We start from the raw sequence: 12,814 nt of genomic DNA, 5'->3' as shown, positions 1-12,814 counted from the left end.
TCCCAGATCCAGCAGGGGAGAGAACGGGTAATTGCTTACGCCAGCCGAAAACTGCGACCCACGGAAAGAAACCCTGAGAATTACAGCTCGTTCAAGCTAGAGTTCCTGGCAGTGGTGTGGGCAGTAACCGAACGTTTCAAGCACTACCTTGCCTCTTCCAGTTTCACCGTGTACACGGACAACAACCCGTTGACACACCTGGACACTGCAAGACTGGGTGCCCTGGAGCAGAGATGGATGGCCCGCCTGTCCAATTTTGAGTTCACGATCAAATACCGGGCAGGACGCTCCAATACCAACGCGGACGCCCTGTCCAGAATGCCAAACCTACCGGAAGAAGGGGAAGATCCAGAAGAATTGGAAGAGATTGAACTCCCTGCATTCCACCGTCATGGGATTACCCAGTATTCCCACCGTGTGAGGGGCCAGCGATCCGCTACGTTCAACCCCTTACCCCACTACAACTGGGCGGAGACACAAGACAGTGACCCCGCAGTCCGTCTGGTGAAGGAGATGCTGACCCAGGCTGACGCCCGCCTGGACCCAGACGCTCCAGAAGAGACCAAGCAACTGTGGACGGATAAGAGCAGACTGTTCCTCTACAAGGAGAAGTTATGCCGCAGAATGGTCAATTCCCGGACACATGAGCTGATCTGGCAGGTTGTGGTACCGAGACGGGACGCAGCTATGGTGCTGGAGGCCTACCACAATGGGGCAGGGCACTTCGGATGGAAGAAGCTGGAGTTCCTGCTGCGTGAACGGTTCTACTGGATAGGCATGAGAGGAGCCATTGAGAGGTGGTGTAGAGACTGTGGCCCGTGCAATCTAAGAAGAAGGGACCGTGCCAGCCAGAGGACTCCCCTGCAGCCCATCATCACCAGGCAGCCGCTGGAACTGGTCGCTCTGGACCATGTTAAACTGGCTCCAAGCAGAAGCGGGTATGTCTACGCCCTAACCATCGTGGATCACTACTCCCGGTTCCTGGTGGTGGTCCCTGTCAAGGACTTGACGGCTCAGACAGCAGCCAGAGCCTTCCAGCTGCACTTCTGCCGCCCACACGGGTACCCGGACCAAGTGCTGACGGACCAAGGACCAGCCTTCGAAGCGGAGGTCTTCCAGGAGTTCTGCAACCTGTATGGTTGCAAGAAGATAAGAACAACGCCCTATCACCCCCAAACCAATGGACTCTGCGAGAAGATGAACCAGGTGGTGATAGATCTGCTAAAAACATTGCCCCTGGAAGAACGCAGTTTGTGGCCTGAGAAACTGCCTGATCTGGTGGACCTGTATAACCACATCCCGGTAGGTTCCACCAACTGTACCCTGGCTTACCTAATGCGAGCAAGACCTGGTAAGCTGCCTATTGACCTGGATATGGGAGTCCTGATACCCGAGGACACCTCGCCAGAGGCAGACTGGGATACAGAACGGCAGCAGCAGTACCGGAAAGTACAGGAGAGCGTCAAGCGAAGTCTCTGGCAATCAATAGAAAGGCAGGAGAGGACTTATAACCAACATGCTCCCGCTGTTCCCCTGGTACCTGGAGAGCAGGTCTTGAAAAGAGAAAGGCGGCTCCATAAGTTGGACGACCAGTGGGAAAAGGACCCGTACACCATACTGCCCTCAAGCCACAATAATCCAAAGGTGTACGTCATCAGCAAGGATGGAGGAGAGACCACAGCCACTGTCTCCAGAGACCACATGAAAAAGTGCCCCGAGAAGTTGCAAAGCACGGATGAAGATCAGGAAGACCCTCAACCCGTAGAGGAAAAGGAGGAAATGATCAGCACCGTACTCGGAGACTTTCCCCGGTCCTGGACACAAGTAAACAACGCCATCGTGGTGCCCGTCCTCACCTTTCTCCAGCCAGCCCCTCAAGTGCCTACAGAAGACCAGGTAGAGCTGGAAGAGCAGCCGGCCAAGGAGGCAGAAGAGTCCACACCAGCAGTCCAGGAGAATCAACCCTCTGCTAGTAGTGAGCCTGCCATGCCCCTAGTGAGCCAAAGAGTGCGCAGACAGCTGCCCAGCTTGCCCATAACATGCCCTACACCCTGTAGTGCAGAACCAGTTAGTGAGCCCCGTAGGTCCACTAGAGTCACTAAAGGTCAGATGCTGGCTCGCTGGAAAATCTTAAGTGATGCACTGTGAATTTATCTGTTTAACTGTTTATGGTTTATGTTTGTTGCCTGTTACTAATTATGTTTCTCAGTTACCCTGCAGATTTATTTGGACTAACAGGTTATGGACGCTGGATAACCGGAACAATTTTGTAGATAGTTGCACCTTGGTGCCTCTTGCGAAGATGGCCGCGGAAGAGAAAACCTGTCTGGCGTGGCCTACTTGTGTCCCAAAGTAGCTAGCTCCAGCCTTGCAGCCACGCCCAAGGCCAACGCAAGGGGTTTGCTTTGGACAGGTCCCCTACTTCGCTTAAAACTTAAAACTTCACCTTGGGTGACATGGACGCCCTCTTGTTTCACAAACTTCACCTTGGGTGATATGGACACCCGGTTGCGGACACGCCGTGACCTTTAAAGAACTAAAGCTTCTTGTAAATATGTTATTGTATTATTGTTATACCCTGCAATTATGTTTCTGTAAAAATGTGTTTAGTCCCGGAGTACTAAAATTTACTAGGGGGGAATGTGGCACCCCAGGGGTCTGGTTGCCACAGTAATAGAGATATTATGTCTGAGAGCAAGTGGGAGGTTTCTCTGGTCAGGAGCCCTAAGCATGCAACACGGCCCACCCAGACCTGGGAGGGGAGGAATCTGCCCTTATAAACTGGGTCTGGGGCGGGATTAGTGAGTGAAGTCCCAGACAGAGACGCAGTCTGGTCTGGATGACAGCAGACACAGGGAAAGTGACAACAGGAGCTCTGTAGGAGCAGGAGCGAGTGCCAGAGGCTGGAAGCTAGATAGCTCGCCTTGGCTGAAGACACTAAACCCGGACACGGAGTCCGAGGCTGTGGGGACATCCAGGTCCAGCAGCAGAATCCAACCGGCAGGGGATTCCATGTCCTCTGGCCTTAGAAGCCCGGAGGCACGGTCACAAGCAAGGGACCAGCACCGCCATCGTGAAGCGGAGGCTAACGGAAGGCCCCAAGTCACCGGACATATGGCTGAGCACCACACGGTATACTCAGGGACGTGGGCTACTTCTACCCGCATAAAGCAAGGTAGCCAGGAAAGAGTGCAGATAGTCGGGGAGGCCTACAACTCCACCTGGCCAGGGGAGATCCTACTTGCTTACAGACTGACCAGGCCCCTACTGTTAACCAGTACTCCCGGGAGGGTCTGTGTTATACCATCAGTAAAGACCCTGAACTGCACCACACGTCTCTGTGTTTCATCGCCGCACCAGCACCATCAGTATTGGGACGCTCACACCATCACTCCCATCATCCACACTAGCTGCCCTGAGGCAATACTTCTCCCGTGGGGCGTTATCCCATACTTGGCTGCGCATACATCAGCCTCAGCGGTCTGCAGCGCAGCGGCGGTCCCCACTGACTGCAATCCACGGGTGGCGTAGTCGGACATTGTTATTACCTAAGACTGCCACTGGTTTGACCGCCCTGGGCACGGACCGGGTCACCGCCACACTGAGACTACAACCCCCAGCGATCCGGCTCCGGGTATCCCCTGCACAGCACAGGCCCAGGGGGCGCGTCAACTGCACCAGCAGAATAGTGAGTGCAGCTCTGGAGTATAATACAGGATGTAACTCAGGATCAGTACAGGATCAGTAATGTAATGTATGTACACAGTGACTGCACCAGCAGAATAGTGAGTGCAGCTCTGGAGTATAATACAGGATGTAACTCAGGATCAGTAATGTATGTACACAGTGACTGCACCAGCAGAATAGTGAGTGCAGCTCTGGAGTATAATACAAGATGTAACTCAGGATCAGTAATGTAATGTACACAGTGACTGCAGCAGCAGAATAGTGAGTGCAGCTCTGGAGTATAATTCAGGATGTAACTCAGGATCAGTAATGTTATGTATGTACACAGTGACTGCACCAGCAGAATAGCGAGTGCAGCTCTAGAGCATAATACAGGTTGTAACTCAGGATCAGTAATGTAATGTATGTACACAGTGACTGCACCAGCAGAATAGTGAGTGCAGCTCTGGAGTATAATACAGGATATAACTCAGGATCAGTAATGTAATGTATGTACACAGTGACTGAACCAGCAGAATAGTGAGTGAAGCTCTGGAGTATAATACAGGATGTAACTCCGGATCAGTAATGTAATGTATGTACACAGTGACTGCACCAGCAGAATAGTGAGTGCAGCTTTGGAGTATAATACAGGATGTAACTCATGATCAGTACAGGATCAGTAATGTAATGTACAGTATGTACACAGTGACTGCACCAGCAGAATAGTGAGCGCAGCTCTGGAGTATAATACAGGATGTAACTCAGGATCAGTACAGGATCAGTAATGTAATGTATGTACACAGTGACTGCACCAGCAGAATAGTGAGTGCAGCTCTGGAGTATAATACAGGATGTAACTCAGGATCAGTAATGTAATGTATGTACACAGTGACTGCACCAGCAGAATAGTGAGTGCAGCTCTGGAGTATAATACAGGATGTAACTCAGGATCAGTACAGGATCAGTAATGTAATGTATGTACACAGTGACTGCACCAGCAGAATAGTGAGTGCAGCTCTGGAGTATAATACAGGATGTCAATCAGGATCAGTAATGTATGCACACAGTGACTGCACCAGCAGAATAGTGAGTGCAGCTCTTGGGTATAATACAGGATATAACTCAGGATCAGTAATGTAATGTATGTACACAGTGACTGCACCAGCAGAATAGTGAGTGCAGCTCTGGGGTATAATACAGGATGTCACTCAGGATCAGTAATGTATGCACACAGTGACTGCACCAGCAGAATAGTGAGTGCAGCTCTGGAGTATAATACAGGATGTAACTCAGGATCAGTAAGGTAATGTATGTACACAGTGACTTCACCAGCAGAATAGTGAGTGCAGCTCTGGAGTATAATACAGGATGTAACTCAGGATCAGTAATGTATGTACACAGTGACGGCACCAGCAGAATAGTGAGTGCAGCTCTGGGGTATAATACAGGATGTAACTCAGGATCAGTAATGTAATGCATGTACACAGTAACTGCACCAGCAGAATAGTGAGTGCAGCTCTGGGGTATAATACTGGATGTAACTCAGGATCAGTAATGTAATGTATGTACACAGTAACTGCACCAGCAGAATAGTGAGTGCAGCTCTGGAGTATAATACAGGATGTAACTCAGGATCAGTAATGTAATGTATGTACACAGTGACTGCACCAGCAGAATAATGAGCGCAGCTCTGGAGTATAATACAGGATGTAACTCAGGATCAGTAATGTAATGTATGTACACAGTGACTGCACTAGCAGAATAGTGAGTGCAGCTCTGGAGTATAATACAGGATGTAACTCAGGATCAGTAATGTAATGTATGTACACAGTGACTGCACCAGCAGAATAATGAGTGCAGCTCTGGAATATAATACAGGATGTAACTCAGGATCAGTAATGTAATGTATGTACACAGTGACTGCACCAGCAGAATAGAGAGTGCAGCTCTGGAGTATAATACAGGATGTAACTCAGGATCAGTAATGTAATGTATGTACACAGTGACTGCACCAGCAGAATAGAGAGTGCAGCTCTGGAGTATAATACAGGATGTAACTCAGGATCAGTACAGGATCAGTAATGTAATGTATGTACACAGTCACTGCACCAGCAGAATAATGAGCGCAGCTCTGGAGTATAATACAGGATGTAACTCAGGATCAGTAATGTAATGCATGTACACAGTGACTGCACCAGCAGAATAGTGAGTGCAGCTCTGGAGGATAATACAGGATGTAACTCAGGGTCAGTAATGTAATGTATGTACACAGTGACTGCACCAGCAGAATAGTGAGTGCAGCTCTGGAGGATAATACAGGATGTAACTCAGGGTCAGTAATGTAATGTATGTACACAGTGACTGCACCAGCAGAATAGTGAGTGCAGCTCTGGAGGATAATACAGGATGTAACTCAGGATCAGTAATGTAATGTATCTACACAGTGACTGCACCAGCAGAATAGTGAGTGCAGCTCTGGAGTATAATACAGGATGTAACTCAGGATCAGTAATGTAATGTATGTACACAGTGACTGCACCAGCAGAATAGTGAGTGCAGCTCTGGAGTATAATACAGGATGTAACTCAGGATCAGTAATGTAATGTATGTACACAGTGACTGCTCCAGCAGAATAGTGAGTGCAGCTCTGGGGTATAATACAGGATGTAACTCAGGATCAGTAATGTAATGTATGTACACAGTGATTGCACCAGCAGAATAGTGAGTACAGCTCTGGAGTATAATACTGGATGTAATTTAGGATCAGTAATGTAATATATGTACACAGTGACTGCACCAGCAGAATAGTGAGTGCAGCTCTGGAGTATAATACAGGATGTAACTCAGGTTCAGTAATGTAATGTATGTACACAGTGATTGCACCAGCAGAATAGTGAGTGCAGCTCTGGAGTATGATACAGGATGTAACTCAGGATCAGTAATGTAATGTATGTACACAGTGACTGCACCAGCAGAATAGTGAGTGCAGCTCTGGGGTATAATACAGGATGTAACTCAGGATCAGTAATGTAATGTATGTACACAGTGACTGCACCAGCAGAATAGTGAGTGCAGCTCTGGGGTATAATACAGGATGTAACTCAGGATCAGTAATGTAATGTATGTACACAGTGACTGCACCAGCAGAATAGTGAGTGCAGCTCTGGAGTATAATACAGGATGTAACTCAGGTTCAGTAATGTAATTTATGTACACAGTGATTGCACCAGCAGAATAGTGAGTGCAGCTCTGGAGTATAATACAGGATGTAACTCAGGATCAGTAATGTAATGTATGTACACAGTGACTGCACCAGCAGAATAGTGAGTGCAGCTCTGGGGTATAATACAGGATGTAACTCAGGATCAGTAATGTAATGTATGTACACAGTGACTGCACCAGCAGAATAGTGAGTGCAGCTCTGGGGTATAATACAGGATGTAACTCAGGATCAGTAATGTAATGTATGTACACAGTGACTGCACCAGCAGAATAGTGAGTGCAGCTCTGGGGTATAATACAGGATGTAACTCAGGATCAGTAATGTAATGTATGTACACAGTGACTGCACCAGCAGAATAGTGAGTGCAGCTCTGGAGTATAATACAGGATGTAACTCAGGTTCAGTAATGTAATGTATGTACACAGTGATTGCACCAGCAGAATAGTGAGTGCAGCTCTGGAGTATAATACAGGATGTAACTCAGGATCAGTAATGTAATGTATGTACACAGTGACTGCACCAGCAGAATAGTGAGTGCAGCTCTGGGGTATAATGCAGGATGTAACTCAGGATCAGTAATGTATGTACACAGTGACTGCACCAGCAGAATAGTGAGTGCAGCTCTGGAGTATAATACAGGATGTAACTGAGGATCAGTAATGTAATGTATGTACACAGTGACTGCTCCAGCAGAATAGTGAGTGCAGCTCTGGAGTATAATACAGGATGTAACTGAGGATCAGTAATGTAATGTACGTACACAGTGACTGCACAAGCAGAATAGTGAGTACAGCCCTGGAGTATAATACAGGATGTAACTCAGGATCAGTAATGTAATGTATGTACACAGTGACTGCACCAGCAGAATAGTGAGTGCAGCTCTGGAGTATAATACAGGAGGTAACTCAGGATCAGTAATGTAATGTATGTACACAGTGACTGCACCAGCAGAATAGTGAGTGCAGCTCTGGGGTATAATACAGGATGTAACTCAGGATCAGTAATGTAATGTATGTACACAGTGACTGCACCAGCAGAATAGTGAGTGCAGCTCTGGAGTATAATACAGGAGGTAACTCAGGATCAGTAATGTAATGGATGTACACAGTGACTGCTCCAGCAGAATAGTGAGTGCAGCTCTGGAGTATAATACAGGATGTAACTGAGGATCAGTAATGTAATGTATGTACACAGTGACTGCACAAGCAGAATAGTGAGTACAGCCCTGGAGTATAATACAGGATGTAACTCAGGATCAGTAATGTAATGTATGTACACAGTGACTGCACCAGCAGAATAGTGAGTGCAGCTCTGGAGTATAATACAGGATGTAACTCAGGATCAGTAATGTAATGTATGTACACAGTGACTGCACCAGCAGAATAGTGAGTGCAGCTCTGGAGTATAATACAGGAGGTAACTCAGGATCAGTAATGTAATGTATGTACACAGTGACTGCACAAGCAGAATAGTGAGTGCAGCTCTGGAGTATAATACAGGATGTAACTGAGGATCAGTAATGTAATGTATGTACACAGTGACTGCACCAGCAGAATAGTGAGTGCAGCTCTGGAGTATAATACAGGAGGTAACTCAGGATCAGTAATGTAATGTATGTACACAGTGACTGCACAAGCAGAATAATGAGTACAGCCCTGGAGTGTAAATCTGCACATTTTCTCCATGATCTCTGTGTTTTACACTCTCCTCACACTGTTTGCTGCCCTGGACTCTTGTGATACTAATGACTATACACAGCTGTAGATAAACAGCTCCCCCTAGTGGTGGCAGACACAATCTTATATTCTGCTGTTGTCTTCAGTACAGTAATTATATAATTAGTTTAGGTACAACCTAGTATCGCCGCGTGGTCACAAGTAAGGACGGACCCCTATAGAAGAGCAATGGACGCAGCCACAGGGAAGACCTACCGGAGACCGTCCACTGGAGTATCACACATCCTGCACCTAGATACACAGCTCAGCAGACAGTATCACACACAGGATAGGATTAGATACACGGCTCAGCAGTCAGTATCACACAGGATAGGATTAGATACACGGCTCAGCAGTCAGTATCACACAGGATAGGATTAGATACACGGCTCAGCAGTCAGTATCACACAGGATAGGATTAGATACACGGCTCAGCAGACAGTATCACACAGGATAGGATTAGATACACAGCTCAGCAGACAGTATCACACAGGAGAGGATTAGATACACGGCTTAGCAGCCAGTATCACACAGGATAGGGTTAGATACACGGCTCAGCAGTCAGTATCACACAGGATAGGATTAGATACACAGCTCAGCAGTCAGTATCACACAGGATAGGGTTAGATACACGGCTCAGCAGACAGTATCACACAGGGTAGGATTAGATACACGGCTCAGCAGTCAGTATCACACAGGATAGGGTTAGATACACAGCTCAGCAGACAGTATCACACAGGATAGGATTAGATACACGGCTCAGCAGACAGTATCACACAGGGTAGGATTAGATACACGGCTCAGCAGTCAGTATCACACACAGGATAGGATTAGATACACGGCTTAGCAGCCAGTATCACACAGGATAGGGTTAGATACACGGCTCAGCAGTCAGTATCACACAGGATAGGATTAGATACACAGCTCAGCAGTCAGTATCACACAGGATAGGGTTAGATACACGGCTCAGCAGACAGTATCACACAGGGTAGGATTAGATACACGGCTCAGCAGTCAGTATCACACACAGGATAGGATTAGATACACGGCTCAGCAGACAGTATCACACAGGATAGGCTTAGATACACGGCTCAGCAGACAGTATCACACAGGGTAGGATTAGATACACGGCTCAGCAGACAGTATCACACACAGGATAGGATTAGATACACGGCTTAGCAGCCAGTATCACACAGGATAGGATTAGATACACTGCTCAGCAGATGGTATCACACAGGATAGGATTAGATACACGGCTCAGCAGTCGGTATCACACAGGATAGGATTAGATACATGGCTCAGCAGACAGTATCACACAGGATAGGATTAGATACACTGCTCAGCAGACAGTATCACACAGGATAGGATTAGATACACGGCTCAGCAGTCAGTATCACACAGGATAGGGTTAGATACACGGCTCAGCAGTCAGTATCACACAGGATAGGGTTAGATACACAGCTCAGCAGTCAGTATCACACAGGATAGGGTTAGATACACGGCTCAGCAGACAGTATCACACAGGGTAGGATTAGATACACGGCTCAGCAGTCAGTATCACACAGGATAGGATTAGATACACTGCTCAGCAGACAGTATCACACAGGATAGGATTAGATACACTGCTCAGCAGACAGTATCACACAGGATAGGATTAGATACACTGCTCAGCAGACGGTATCACACAGGATAGGATTAGATACACTGCTCAGCAGATGGTATCACACAGGATAGGATTAGATACACGGCTCAGCAGTCGGTATCACACAGGATAGGATTAGATACACGGCTCAGCAGACAGTATCACACAGGATAGGATTAGATACACTGCTCAGCAGTCAGTATCACACAGGATAGGGTTAGATACACGGCTCAGCAGTCAGTATCACACAGGATAGGATTAGATACACGGCTCAGCAGTCAGTATCACACAGGATAGGATTAGATACACTGCTCAGCAGACAGTATCACACAGGATAGGATTAGATACACTGCTCAGCAGACAGTATCACACAGGATAGGATTAGATACACTGCTCAGCAGATGGTATCACACAGGATAGGATTAGATACACTGCTCAGCAGATGGTATCACACAGGATAGGATTAGATACACGGCTCAGCAGTCAGTATCACACAGGATAGGGTTAGATACACGGCTCAGCAGTCAGTATCACACAGGATAGGGTTAGATACACGGCTCAGCAGTCAGTATCACACAGGATAGGATTAGATACACGGCTCAGCAGACAGTATCACACAGGATAGGGTTAGATACACGGCTCAGCAGTCAGTATCACACAGGATAGGGTTAGATACACGGCTCAGCAGACAGTATCACACAGGGTAGGATTAGATACACGGCTCAGCAGTCAGTATCACACACAGGATAAGATTAGATACACGGCTTAGCAGCCAGTATCACACAGGATAGGGTTAGATACACGGCTCAGCAGTCAGTATTACACACAGGATAGGATTAGATACACGGCTCAGCAGACAGTATCACACAGGATAGGATTAGATACACTGCTCAGCAGACAGTATCACACAGGATAGGATTAGATACACTGCTCAGCAGTCAGTATCACACAGGATAGGATTAGATACACGGCTCAGCAGTCAGTATCACACACAGGATAGGATTAGATACACAGCTCAGCAGTCAGTATCACACAGGATAGGGTTAGATACACGGCTCAGCAGTCAGTATCACACACAGGATAGGCTTAGATACACGGCTCAGCAGACAGTATCACACAGGGTAGGATTAGATACACGGCTCAGCAGACAGTATCACACATGGTAGGATTAGATACACGGCTCAGCAGTCAGTATCGCACAGGATAGGATTAGATACACGGCTCAGCAGACAGTATCACACAGGATAGGATTAGATACACGGCTCAGCAGACAGTATCACACAGGATAGGATTAGATACACGGCTCAGCAGACAGTATCACACAGGATAGGATTAGATACACGGCTCAGCAGACAGTATCACACAGGATAGGATTAGATACACGGCTCAGCAGACAGTATCACACAGGATAGGATTAGATACACGGCTTAGCAGACAGTATCACACAGGATAGGATTAGATACACAGTTTAGCAGACAGTATAACACAGGAGAGGATTAGATACACAGCTCAGCAGACAGTATCACACAGGATAGGATTAGATACACGGCTCAGCAGACAGTATAACACAGGATAGGATTAGATACACGGCTCAGCAGACAGTATCACACAGGATAGGATTAGATACACAGCTTAGCAGACAGTATCACACAGGAGAGGATTAGATACACGGCTCAGCAGACAGTATCACACAGGATAGGATTAGATACACGGCTCAGCAGACAGTATCACACAGGATAGGATTAGATACACAGCTCAGCAGTCAGTATCACACAGGGAAGGATTAGATACACAGCTCAGCAGACAGTATAACACGGGAGAGGATTAGATACACAGCTCAGCAGACAGTATCACACGGGAGAGGATTAGATACACAGCTTAGCAGTCAGTATCACACAGGATAGGATTAGATACACGGCTCAGCAGACAGTATCACACAGGATAGGATTAGATACACTGCTCAGCAGATGGTATCACACAGGATAGGATTAGATACACGGCTCAGCAGTCGGTATCACACAGGATAGGATTAGATACACGGCTCAGCAGACAGTATCACACAGGATAGGATTAGATACACTGCTCAGCAGCCAGTATCACACAGGATAGGATTAGATACACGGCTCAGCAGTCAGTATCACACAGGATAGGATTAGATACACTGCTCAGCAGACAGTATCACACAGGATAGGATTAGATACACTGCTCAGCAGACAGTATCACACAGGATAGGATTAGATACACTGCTCAGCAGATGGTATCACACAGGATAGGATTAGATACACTGCTCAGCAGATGGTATCACACAGGATAGGATTAGATACACGGCTCAGCAGTCGGTATCACACAGGATAGGATTAGATACACTGCTCAGCAGACAGTATCACACAGGAGAGGATTAGATACACGGCTCAGCAGTCAGTATCACACAGGATAGGATTAGATACACTGCTCAGCAGATGGTATCACACAGGATAGGATTAGATACACTGCTCAGCAGATGGTATCACACAGGAGAGGATTAGATACACGGCTCAGCAGACAGTATCACACAGGATAGGATTA

Source organism: Phyllobates terribilis, unplaced genomic scaffold (genome assembly GCF_046119375.1).
Source record: "Phyllobates terribilis strain yellow unplaced genomic scaffold, ASM4611937v1 Scaffold_11__3_contigs__length_659146591, whole genome shotgun sequence".
Lineage (NCBI taxonomy): Eukaryota > Metazoa > Chordata > Amphibia > Anura > Dendrobatidae > Phyllobates > Phyllobates terribilis.
Note: the sequence above shows the minus strand (reverse complement) of the source record.